The sequence below is a fragment of the Macaca nemestrina genome, chromosome 5, assembly GCF_043159975.1.
Source record: "Macaca nemestrina isolate mMacNem1 chromosome 5, mMacNem.hap1, whole genome shotgun sequence".
Lineage (NCBI taxonomy): Eukaryota > Metazoa > Chordata > Mammalia > Primates > Cercopithecidae > Macaca > Macaca nemestrina.
This window is the reverse complement of record NC_092129.1, coordinates 6,905,008-6,918,519: the sequence shown is the minus strand read 5'-3', so window position 1 is coordinate 6,918,519 and position 13,512 is coordinate 6,905,008. Positions and strand designations below refer to the sequence as shown.

The following is a 13,512-nucleotide window of genomic DNA, read 5'->3' as shown; positions in this document are numbered from 1 at the left end:
GCCATCTCTCAAAATGGCTGATTTTTCAATAAGTATGTCAGAGAGCTCATTTTATTCCATTCTTTCCAGAATTGCGTATTACCATTGAAGAAAAAATTACTAATCTCTTAAACTGAAAAATCGCATTTTTCTTTTAATTTTGCTTTGTTTGGTTATTAAGTGTCACAATTTTAATAGTTTTTTTAATCATCTGTAATTCTTTTCTAATAGTCAGGTTTTAATTAAATTCCTATTGAATTTTAGCTTTTTTTTTCTTATCTACTTACATGGGCTCTTTCTACAATAGTTTATTTCTTCTTCTTATATATTTGTTGCAATTATTACCTTCATTTGCAATTGTTAAAGTTAGCTTTGTGACTATTTTAACATGTTTAAATTCAAATTTATATTTATTTTTTTCTTTGTATTTTGTATTGATTTGGGTTTGAAAAATGACTTTGATTTCAAGATCAGATATGTAGGTTGAGCATTCTTAATCTGAAAGTCCAAAATCCAAAATACTCCAAAATTTAAAACTTTTTGAGCTTCAACATGACATTACATGTGGAAAATTTCATACTTCACCCTCATGTGATCTGATACAGTCAAATCACAGTCAATACTTTATTTCATGCACAGAATTATTTAAAATATTATATAAAATTACTTTCAGGCTATGTGTATAAGATGTATATAAAACATAAATGAATTTCATATTTAGACTTGGGCCCCCTCCTTAAGATACTTTATTTATATGCAAATATCTCAAAATTTCAAAAATATCCAAAATCTGAAACTGTTCTGATCCCAACTGTTACAGTTAATATTGAGTGCCAACCTGATTGGATCGAAGGATGCAAAGTATAGTTCCTGGGTGTGTCTGTGAGGGTGTTGCCAAAGGAGATTAACTTTTGAATCAGTGGACTGGGAGAGACAGACCCACCCTCAATTTGGGTGGGCACCATCTAATCAGCTGCTGACATGGCTAGAATAAAGCAGACAGAAGTTGGAAGGACTTGATTTGCTGAGTCTTCTGGCTTTCACCTTTCTCCCATGTTCAGTGCTTCCTGCCCTGGAATATCAGAGTCCAAGTTCTTCAGCTTTTGGACTCTTGGACTTACCCCAGTTATTTGCCAGGGGCTTTCAGGCCTTCAACCACAGACTGAAGACTGCACTGTCACCTTCCCTACTTTTGAGGTTTGGGGACTCAGACTGGCTTCCTCGCTCCTCAACTTGTAGATGGCCCATTGTGGGACTTCACCTTGTGATCGTGTAAGTCAATTCTCCTAATAAACTCCCCTTCATATATACATCTATGCTGTTAGTCCTGTCTCTCTAGAGAATGCTGACTAATACACCAAGCATTTTAGATAAGGGCAATCCACCTGTATATTCTCCTATACTTCTGTTTTTATTGTCTTGTTTTTATTTTTTAACATAACTATAAAATGTATTAGAATTTTAGTATTTTTTATGATGGACTCTAAAGATAGCCTTTTATTTCTAGGATGTCAACATTAACTAAGAAAGTAAACTCAGCTTCTCATTTATATGTCATTGTATTTAGCATCCTTAAATGACTTTCTTAAATAGCTCTACTCTTACTTTTTTTGGGGGGGCGGGGAGGACAAGGTCTTGCTCTCTCATCCAGGCTGAGTGCAGTGGTATCATCATGGCTCACTGCAGCCTCAATCTCCTAGGCTCAAGTGATCTTCAGCCTCCAGAATAGCTGAGACTACAGGTATGCCAACACACCCAGATAATTTTCTTTTCTTTTTTCTTTTTTATTGTTTTTCTAGAGAGAGGGTCTCACTGTGTTATCCAGGCTGTTCTCAAACTCCTGGCCTCAAGGGATCCTCCCACTGGGCGTCCCAAAGTGCTGGGATTACAGGTGTGAGCCACTGCGCCCAGCCTACTCTTACTATATTTTACATGTAATTATATTTTAAATAACGGCATCATTTTGAAAAGTAAGGAAAGCATGAAAAATGTAAAATTCCTTGTAAGATATAAGATTACAGATAAAGTAGGATTTAATACTGCTGGTAACCGTCTCCCTGCAGCAGCTGAGTGATGAGGTCAGAAAATAAATCTGGTTAAATTGATCTGAAAATACTATGCTATCTAGTGGGGATGTGAGTTTTTAAAAGGCCTACAAGACTAGAATAGTAAACTAGCATGAGTCACGCACAGCTGAAAAGACTAGTGCCTCTGCTGCCTTTTCAGCTAGACTATCAAATACTAATAACCTCCATGTAGGACTGACCTCCTCTGATGAATAGTGTGTAATAATAACATGTGGACCAAGTTAACAAAAATGGCCATAATTGTAATTTAAAATGGCCATATATATGATAAAAATGATCTCCCGTGAGGGTTTGTTTGCACATCTGAATATTCTGATACTGACTTTGTTTCTCCTGTTGTTTTAGGCAGTAACGCCTAATTCAAGGAAACCCGGAGACAGGTACAGAAAACATACTAAGAACACAGGAACCTCTGGATCCAGGAAAGGTGACTGAGTCCACAATGCCTCCAACAGACCTGAAGATAAATCACAAGACAACGGAACGTCACTGTCTCTTATTTGGTGTCCTATGGCTGAAAATGTGCAGTGTTTCTGATGTATGTCTTTATGGGGGCATTTTAGGGTAAAGAGAATTGTGTAAGTGAGGACTTCCCTGACAGAGACATGATCTAGAATCAGAATCCTCGGAACTTCTCATCTCTATGGTTAACTCACGCCCAAGTCCCTGGAGGGCACAGACACAGCCCTGAGGATTTGTCTGCGGGGGCCCTCAGCACCCTTGAGGGTTTACATTAGTGAGACAAATGGCGAATTCACTGCAGCCAAATGTTGCACATTTCATGATGAAAGATAAGTCTCCCCAGACTGGGCTTCATTTATTTCTCCTGCAGTGAAATATGTGTGGATTTGTATTTTTTCATTACTACATAAATACAAGCAGTTTATGAAATGCTGAAGGAATTATCAAAGTTAAATCTCCCATTCTATGGCTATGAAAAGAATTTCCTTGTTGTTTCTTGCTTCATAAAAACACAAGCCATGATCTAATGATTTAATGAAAAAAATCTATTTTGTTTAAAAAGTGAAATTAGAATTTGGCACATCTGCTCAGTACCTCAGGGGGAGTTAAACCCTTGCTTTCTGAAAATAAAGGGTACTGTAGAAATGTGTACCACCAATTGTCCCAGGTTATTGATTAGTGATGCAGATGGCACTGGATCATAACATCAAAGTTGTTGTTTTGGTTCAGATCATTGTACTATGCATTTCCAGGCTAGCAGACAATTCATTTGTATTTTCACACATCCCAATACTTAAATGTCCACTCGATGCCGGCCACTATGGAGGAGCTGGGAATACAGTGGTAAACAAGAGTGCTGGAGCCCAGGGAGCTTGCTATGATACATACCACTACCATGGTCCCAGTAATTCCTGCCAGGTGGCATTCATGCCCTTGTGTAATCTCCTCATCCTTTTGTGCACATGGAAAGGACCTAATGACTGTTTTCTAACAGAATTTGACAAGAATTCTGGAATGTCATTTTCCAGATTAGGTTACCAGGAGACTGTGGCTTCTTTCTTGGGTGCCCTCTCTTCGCTCTGTCCCATTTGCTCTGCAAGAAGGCCTGTCATATTGTGAGCTGCCTGAGAGAGGCCCACAGTGGGAGAAACCAATACACCCAAGGACCATCAAGAACCAACAGCCAATGAGTGGACTTGGGGCAGGACACGCTGGGTGAGCCCGATGTAGCTGCCTGCCCTTGGCCAATAACTTTATTACAGTCTGATGGAGACCCCCAGCTAGGGGCACCTGGCTAAGCTGCTCCCAGATCCCTGCCCCACGCCCCACAATAACATTGAGGGGATACATGTTTGCTATCTAAGGTTAAAGACTTCGGGAGTAGTTTGATATGCAGAAATAGGTGACTTACACACTTACTTGCTAGAGCCAGGGTCAGATAGCGAACAGATACATCAATGGATGATATGATGTCAAATTGATCTTTCTGCTTTCATGATTTTCTCTTTGTCACTGCTTTTGAGAGATTTGATTGTGATATTCCTTGGTGGTGTTTCCTTTATGTTTCTAATGCTCAGCGGGATTTTAGACTCTTGGAAGTACGAGTGTAATTTTCATTAAATTTGGAAACATTCTAGCCATTATTTCTTCAAATGTTTTTTCTAGTGCCTCCTTACTCTTCAGGGACTCCAGTTACTCATTTTAGGGTTGTTCAAAGTTGTCCCACAGCTCACTCCTGCTTTGCTGATTTTAAAAAATTCATTTTTCGTACTGTGTTTCATTCTGGATCATTTCTATTTCCAAGTCTTCACACTCACTAATTTCTCTTTCTGCAAGGTCTAATTCACTTTTATTCTGTCCAAGAAATTTTACAGGTCCTATACTGTAGTTTTCATCCCTAGAAGTTTGATTGGGGTCTTTTTTATGTCTTCCCTGTCTTCACTTGACTTTTTGAAATATGGAAATACAGTTATAATAACTGTTTTAATGCAATTTTCTGCCAATTCTCACATTTGTGTCAGGGCTGGGTCAATTTTGAAGGATGGTTGGATGGATGGATGGATGGATGGATGGATGGATGGATAGATGGATGGATGGATGGATGGACGGATGGATGGAGGGATGGATGGAATAATTTAGTCCTCATTATGAGTCATTTTCCTGTTTCTTTACATGCCTGGTAATTTTTTAGTGGATGCCCAGGTTTGTAAATTTTAACTTGTGTGCTTGATTTTTTTTAACACCTATAAATATCCTTGAACTTTATTCTGGAATGCACTCAGTTACTTGGAAACAGCTTGAATTTTTTAAATTTTTATTTACTTTTTTTTTTCAGGGCATTGCTCAGTTTAATGCAAATTATTCCGTACCCTGTGGCCAGATACTTCGGCACAGTCTACAGACTGCTTGTGAATATGGAGCTTTTCCCGTCTACCTATGGAAAGAGACTATTCTCAGCACTGTTACTACTGATCCTTCAGGGTGGCTCTGTCTCTGGCCCTGGGGAGTTTCTTTGCATATGGGTGGTGATAAGGGACTCCACTGAATACTCCCTGGGGACCCTGGGAAGGATGCTGTGCAGCTTCTTCTTCTGTGTTACCCCAACCTGTGAACTCAAGTACCTTCTCCTTCCAAGACTCTCATCTCGGTCTTCTCAACTCAGGGAGTCTTCAGAAGCCCTTCCTGTCTACTGTTCCCATCCACATGGCTTACAAACCCTCTCAATTCAGTGAAATGGGACAGTCATAGGATTCACTTTGTTTTTCTCCTTTTATGGATCACAGTCCACTTGTCTGATACCTATTGCCTTGCTAATCATGGTCTCACATATTTTGTCTGCTGGAGGTTGTTTGTAGTGGGAGGATATATCCGTGTACTCCATCTCATTCAGAAGTGCAAGGATGATACATGTTTATTCTTAGATTTTTATTTAGATATAATTATAGATTTATATTTAGTTGTACCAAGTAATACAGAGAGATCTCATACACCCATTTATCTAGTTTCTTCCAATGGTAACATCTTGTTATAATTGGACGATATTACAACCAGGATATCGACACTAGTAGAGTCACAACATGGCACATTTCTGTGATAGTTAATATTAAGTGTCAACTTGATTAGATTGAAGGATGTGAAGTATTGTTTCTGGGTGTGTCTGTGAGGGTGTTGCCAGAGAAGATTAACATTTGGGTCAGTAGACTGGGAGAGGCAGACCCACCCTCAATCTGGGTGGGCACAATCCAATTGGTTGCCAAAGCAGCTAGAAAAAGCAGGCAGAAGAAAGTGGAATTAGCTGACCTTCTGAGTCTTCTGACCTTCATCTTTCCCCCATGCTGGATGCTTCCTGCCCTCAAACATCAGACTCTAAGTTCTTCAGTATTTGGACTCCTGGACTTACACCAGTGGTTTAATGGGACTCTCCAGCCTTCAGCCACAGACTCAAGGCTGCACTGTTGGCTTCCCTACTTTTGAGGTTTTGGGACTCAGACTGAGCCACTGCTGGCTTCCTACCTCCTCAGTTTGCAGAGATTGTCTATCATAGGACTTCACCTTATGATCATGTGAGTCAATTCTCCTTGATAAACTCTCTTTCATATATATACATATATCCTATGAGTTCTATCCCTCTACAGAACCCTGACAGATACAATTTTTATCATCACAAAGATCTCTCATATTGCTTTTTTTCTTCTTCTGCACCTCATATCCCCTCCTGAACGTTGGCAGTCACTAATCTTTTCTGTTTATATAATTCTGTCATTTGAAGAATGTTATGTAAATGGAATTATACAACATATAAACACTTGGGATTTGTTTTCTCACTCAGCATAGTTCTCAAGAGATTCATCCATGCTGTATAAATTAATAGTTTATCCTTTTTATTGCTGAGTAGTATTCCATAGTATGGATATATCAATGTTTAACTGTTCACCCACTGAGGCATATCTGGGTCATTTCAAGTTTTTGTAAAGATCATAAATGGTATTGTGTTTTTAACTTCAGTGTGCACGTGCTTATTGCTAGTATATTAAAATACGGTTGAATTTTGTACATTTATCTTATATTCTATGGCATTGGTCAGCTCTAAATTAGTTCTAGTAATTTTTTATGGGCATTTGGAGATTACTCTACATCTATAATCATGCAGTCTACAAATGGGGTAGTTTTATTTCTTTCCTTTAGATTTGTATACACTTTATTTATATATTTTCTTGTTTAATTGCACTGGCTGGACCTTACTGTATATGTTGAGTGAGAGTAGTGAGAGCAGCTATCTGGGCCTTGATACAGCTCTTAGGAGAAAATCATTCAGTGTTTCCTAATTAAGTATCATAATACGCGTAGGTTTTTTGTAAATATTTTTTGTCAAGTGGAAAAAGTCCATTCTTGACTATTTCTTGAGAGGTTTTATCATAAGTGGGTATTTGATTGTGAAGTTGTCTATTTTTTTTTCTTTCAGTTCAATCAGTTTTCACTTTAAATATTTTGCAGCTCTGTTTTCTGGAGAATACATGTTCAGGATTTTTATATCTTTCTTGGTGGATTGATACTTTTATCATTGTATAATATATATCTCTATATTTTAATACGGTATAATTTTTTTCTTTTTCCTGGAGCCATTCTTTCGTGTTAAGTATTCTGAAAATAAATAATCTCTTTTTTTTTGGAACTGATAATGTCTCGATTCCCTCTTCATCCCTGAGGGATACTTTCACTGGATATGAAATTGTTGAGTTGACAGTTGTTTTCTTTCAGCCTGTGAAAAAATGTGCCACTTTCTTTTGGCGTTTATTGTTCCTGGTAAGAAATACACTGTCATTTTTTTAGTCCTTTCCCTATGATTAAGGTGTCATTGCTCTCTCACTAATTTTAGTATTTTTTTCATTTTCCTTTGTTTCCAGATGTTTGGCTATGATGAGTCTTAGTATGAATTTCTTTGGTTTTACCTTTTTTCTGTTTCACTCAGCCCCTTGAATCTGTGGTTTTATGTCTTTCACTACATTTGAGAAGCTTCCAGCCATTACTTTTCAAAGCACTATTTTAGCTCCAACTACTTTCTCTTCTCTGCTGGGATTTTGATGACATAAATGTATATTTTGTTAAAATTCTATCAGTCTCTGATGTTCTCTTGTTTATTTTCAGTCTATTTTCTCTCTGTTGCTCAAAATGGATAAGTTCTAATGTCCTATCTTCAATTTTCCCATTGTTAAAGCTTGAATTTTTGTGTCCCACAAAATTTCATATGTTAGAGCCTTAAGCCCAGTGTGGCTGTATTTTGAGATGGGTCCTTTAAGGAAGTAACTAAGGTTAAATGAGATTATAAGGGTGGAATTCTGATCTGATAGAATTTGTATCCTTGTCAGAGAGCTTGTGCTTGTGCAGGCATCTCTCTCTCTCTCTCTCTCTCTCTCTCTCTCTCTCTCTCTCTCTCTCTCTCCCCCCCGCCCCAACCCTGCTTCTCTCTTTATATTTATACACATACCAAAGAAAAGTCATGGGAGGACACAGTGAGAAGGCAGCTGTCTGCCAGCCAGGAAGTGAGCCCTCACCAGAAATCACATTGGCCAGAAGATTGATCTTGGACTACTCACTCTTCAGAACTGTGAGAAACATATTTCTATTGTTTAAGCAACCCAGTCTGTGGTATCTTGTGGTGGCAGCCTGAACAGATAGATTTTAATACTAAAAAGCTCGGTGCTTTTGTAACAAATACCCGAAAATGAGGAGGCAGCTTTAGAACTGGGTAATGTGTAAAAGCTAGAGGAGTTTTGGGGTACATACCAGAAAAAGTCTAGATTACCATGAAGGGACTATTGGTGGAAATGTGTACATTAAAGGTGACTCTGGGAAGGACAGCAAGAAAACAGAAGACCTGAAGAGAAAGTCTTCATCTTCTTGAGAATGCATATATCATCATAAACAGATTGTTGGTGGAAATATGGATGGGAATGGTCATTCTAGTGTTGTCTCAGGTGGAAATGAGGAACAGGTTATTGGAAATTGAAGTAAGGGTGATCCTTTTTATAAAGTGGCAAGCACCTTGGCTAAACTGTGTACTGACATTTTGTGGAAGGTGAACTTTGAGAGTGATGAAATTGGATATTTAGCTGAGAAGATTTCTAAGAAAAATATTGAAGCATATTAAGTTTTCCTTACATTAGGAGTAAGATACGAGAGGAGAGAGATAAATTGAAGAAAGTATTCAGCAAAAAGGAACCAGAACTTGGTGATTTACAAAATTCCTAGAGTATCCATATTGCAAAAAAGGAGAAAACATGTTCCAAAGAGAACACTATGGGTGTAGATGAACAACTACTTGATAAGATTCATGTTTCTGTAAACCACAAATGTAATCAACCACTTCAGCAGAAGCCAGAAACAGAAATGGGATTATACTCACAGAGATACTGCCGGTTTGAAGTAAAGGAACCTAAGAAAGTGTGACACAATGGAAGAAGGCTATTGGACTTCTGGAATCTACAGAAGGGGACCATAAAGCTATTGAGCTGTGAACATGCTTCATCCTTTAGGAAAAAGAAAAGAATGTCCCTGAAGGGGATTCAGAGGTTATCAGGGCTTCCTCCTCAGTTTCAAAGACGGAGCTACCACCTCTGTTTCAATGGGCTTGGCTGTTGTCACCCAAGCCCTTATAGGCAGAACCACCTGGCAAGTCTCAAAGGCAGGGCCACCACAGCTGAAGGAGCAGGTCTTCCCTGCAGAGCTATGGGAGCGATGCTGCCATCTCAATGGGCCTAGAAGAAGAAGCATTGATCCAAAGTGTATTCTTGTCTTCAGATCTATCGGAATTTGCCTGCTGTTTTTGGTTTGCATAGAATCCATCACTTCTTTCTTCTTTGCTGTTTCTTCCTTTGGAATAGGAATGTCTATGCTGTACCTGTCTTGTCATTATATTTTGGAAGCACACACTTGTCTGTTTTCACATGTTCACAGGTAGAGAGGTGATACGGTTTGGCTGTGTCCCCACCCAAATCTCATCTTGAATTATAGCTCTGATAATTCCCACATGTTGTGGGTGGGACCCCGTGGGAGATCCCTGAAACATGGGGGTAGTTTTCTCCATATTGTTTTCATGGTAGTGAGTAAGTCTCATGAGATCTGATAGTTTTATAAGAGGAAAGCCCTTTTGCTTGGTTCTCATTTTCTCCATTGTCTGCCATCATGTAAGACATGTTTTTCACCTTTCACCATGATTGTGAGGCCTCCCCAGCCACACAGAACTTGAGTCCATCAAACCTCTTTTTCTTTATAAATCACCCACTCTTGGGTATGTCTTTATCAGCAGTGTGAAGAAGGATTAATTCAAGAGGCGTTCTACCTCATCATGAATCATACCTTGAGTCTCATTCATGTCTGATTTAGATGAGTTTGATGAGACTTTGGAATGTAGACTTTGGGGTTGATGCTGGAATAAGTTAAAACATTCAGGGCTGTCAGAATGATATTTGCACACAAGAAGAACATGAATTTCAGGAGGTCAGAGGTAGAATGTTATGGACTGAATATTTGTGTCCTCCCAAATTCATATGCTGAAGCCCTATCCTCCAGTGTGGTCGTCTTTAGAGCTGGGGCATCTAAGGAAGTAATTAAGATTAAATGAGTCCATAAGAGTGGGGTCGTTATCAGGTAGAATTAGTTTCCTTATAAGATGAGACATCAGAGAGTTCGCTCTCTCTTACTGCGAGTACTCCAAAGAGATACCGTGTGAGGACACAGCAAGCAGGTGGCCATCTACAAGCCCAAAAGAGAACTCTGGCTGGACACGGATCAGCTGGAACTTGGACTGTGGGCTTCCCAACCTCTAGAACTGTGAGGAATAAGTTTCTGTGTAAGCCATCCAGTCTGTGGTAGTTTGTTATGGCAGCCAACAGACTAAGAAAACAGCCAGCATGCACCCCTCCATTCTGCTGTCAAGCCTTCCGTTGAGTGTTGTATTTCAGCTGTGTGCAGTAAATGTAGTCATGATACAAACTAAACACTCACAGAAATATTGTAGCAAACAAAAACTCACAAGAAATGCAAACTCATGATGTAAAGATTGGCAAACAAGAAGGCTTGATTTCAAAGAAACAAACAAAACTCTTGGGCCTAAGACATTGGGTTTTGGTGCCTTTGGAAATTATCTAAAACGTGTCAGTTAATGACTCAATACAGCTGTGATTGATTAGCCAGTCATTTGTGGGACCATCATAGTTACTCAGCATTTTCTCTTAAATTCTTACTCTTTAAAAAAGTTACTGAATTATCTGCATGTATTTAATAAATAAATATTTGTTAAGGCCCCTTTATTTCCTTGGCGGCATTCTAAGCATGGAAATTAGATTTTAAAAAATAATGTACTTAATACCTATATTGATTGTATTTTGGTTTTAGCCTTATAATTATGAAAAAGAGAAGTCCTCAGTATTTAGGGTGTGTATTGTAGGCACTGATCTAACGACTACTTAAAAAAAATTCTTCTTCTTTACTTCTAGTAGAAGCTGTTTCTTACTGTTGTTTATAACAGAAAGGAAAGAATAAGTATTAAATATATGCAGCATAAAGCCTCCCTTGGTCTCCATCTTCATGTAGAATTATTCCTGAAAAATTGCAGTGACTCAAAAGGCTTCCTGATCCCCACAGGTGGTCAGAGGTTTCAGTGTGGCAGCTGGCAAGTCCAACCCACCACTGTGGAACAGCAGCAGGGGGACCACTAGAAAGAGCCAGTTAGAAGGATTTATTTTCTGTTTGGTTTTTTTTTTCCCTCCTTAATCAATGGAATAATATCTGTAATACTTAGCCTGATAAGCAGAAAAAGGGAAATGTAAGACTCAAATTATTGGTTCATAAAATAAAGCTCCAGACAATTCTGTTTTATTATACAGAATGGATTGGTTGTGGTCTGTTAGCAGGCAGAGGTACTATGCATACAGATACCATAATAATAGTAAAGAATGGTTGAGTGGAGAACCAGTGCCTCTGCTCCAATTATTTTTATAATTGCTCTCTATCTACTGTCTCTGCAGATATTCCATAAACAGTGTGCAACACTAACTCCATCCTTTTGTTGCATGTGTTATTATTTTTGCTATAGATAAAATTTTCAACCATGTAGAAACAAAAGTTTAAAACTGTTATGTTGCTGTCTGCATTTACAGGTTTGCCATAATGTGGCATAATTGGACATGCTGTTAAAAGACTGAATTAAACACATCATGTTTTGGTGAAGAAATGAACCCAAGAAGTAGTAAAGATAGTGGGGAATTCCTGAATCCCAAAAGTCTTCTTAATTTTGACCATTTGACGTTTGTGTGTGTGTGTGTGTGTGTGTGTGTGTGTGTGTGTGTGTGTGTAGTAATTCAAATCAGAAAACCAGCCAAAAGGGGCCAGCTCTCAAAATCCAGGCGCTTTAGTGAGACAAAGACTATTTCAGATTTCAAGGGCTCAACCCTGTGGACTAATATCTTGCCATTCAAAGAGGGAGGTAGTACTGTGAGGTCATTTATTGATTTTGTCAACAAATATTTGTGGACTACTTATGATGGGCCAGGACCTGTTTTGATGCTGAGGGTCAGTGGATTTCAAAGCTAAATATGTAAGAATTTACATATGTAATATGTAGTTATTATATGTAAATATGCATTTACATATTTTAGATTTCAAAGCTAAATATGTAATAAATATGTAATGTGTTGCCAGAAACATTTTTCCCTAAGCAGCAACTGAACAGTGGGAAACCACTCAGCTGGAGTCATGGTCCCATTGGCCCTGCTGGCCTACTGTCCTGCAGTTTGATATATCAGCATTCATTGAAGATAAAATTGCTTTTCCCTGACGTTTTTGTTTGTCTCAAAAGCAGTCTAAGACATGCTTTCTTCATTTGAGAGATGTCCAGAAGAGGGCTTGAAAAAGAAGACCAAATACAATGTTGTCAGTAGTGCACCAGGATTGGGAAGGGTAAAAACGTTCACAGAAGACAGAATAGACAAGAGACTAGCTGAGGGATCAATGTATCCGTACATAAGCAGACAACTAATAATAAAAGTAAAGAATGGTTGAGTTTCCAAACCTACTACTTTGTAAAAACAAAACAGAACAAAAAGCACCCTAAATTTTAGTGGCTCAAAACAACCATAGTGTTTCTGCTGATCTTGCTTGGCTCACATATATGACGGCATCAGTCAGTGATTCAGACCTGGATGGAATTATGATGTGTCCTCACATACTTGTGGTGGGAGCTGGTGGGGTGCTGGAACCTTCTTCTCTTTTCTCCCACCACTCTCTTAGCCCTTTTCTCTCCCACCACTCTCTCACCCCTTTCTCTCCCTGCACCCTTCTCCATTTATTCACTAGGCTGGCCCAGGCTTCTGTATTTGGCCGCAGGACAATATAAGAAACTGAAGGCAGAAGCTGCAAGCTCCTGAGACCCAGGCTCTGACACTTCCCCAGTGTCACTTCTGCCAGGTTCTGTTGGTGAAAGCAAATCACAGGGAACAGATCTAATGGTCAGTGATGTAGACTGTATCTCTTAAAGGGGGTTATGCAGAAAATTGTGACCATATTTGATCTACAGCACCTATTAAGGACTGCATGTCCTGTGTATAAGAACATAATTATGTAAATATATAATATACATATTTCAAAATAACCTCTGTTGAATAAGAGATGACTGGAAATTAAAACACATAAAATAAGAAGAGACCATGAGAGGGTGCAAAATAGGCTTTTGCACCTATTATATTGTTGAAACAATGTAAAACTTGTAGTAAAGTTGCAATAATTTTTTGAAGAACTTCCATCTGTCATTTATTTGAATTTCCCAAATGCAGATATTTTACCACATTTCTTCAGCAATAGAATAAGGATGAATAAGTACATATAAATTCAGAAAGTAGATTAGTAGCTGTGGGTGGGAGAGTGAGAATAGGAACTGAGTACTGATGGATAAGGGGTTTCTTTGGGGGCTGTAAAAATGTATAGAATT

The 13,512-nt window shown here is 38.6% G+C and overlaps 2 long non-coding RNA genes across 3 annotated transcripts in view; one reads left to right on the top strand and one right to left on the bottom strand.

The window, feature by feature from the left end:
* The window catches only part of LOC105487535 (uncharacterized), a 37,160-nt gene that overhangs the window by 10,706 nt on the left and 12,942 nt on the right, over nucleotides 1-13,512 (top strand). The window contains exons 2-3 of one of the 2 annotated variants that reach the window (XR_011623256.1): nucleotides 1,041-1,251; nucleotides 2,412-3,743. This is a non-coding gene — a long non-coding RNA (uncharacterized lncRNA). Of the gene's footprint in view, nucleotides 1-957; nucleotides 1,252-2,411; nucleotides 3,744-13,512 lie in introns of those variants that run through there. The other variant, XR_011623255.1, reaches the window with a different exon arrangement.
* Nucleotides 855-4,032, bottom strand: LOC139363269 (uncharacterized). The gene is made up of 3 exons (XR_011623258.1): nucleotides 3,948-4,032; nucleotides 2,390-2,523; nucleotides 855-964 (listed from the first exon to the last, which is right to left on the bottom strand). It is a non-coding gene; the product is annotated as an uncharacterized lncRNA (long non-coding RNA).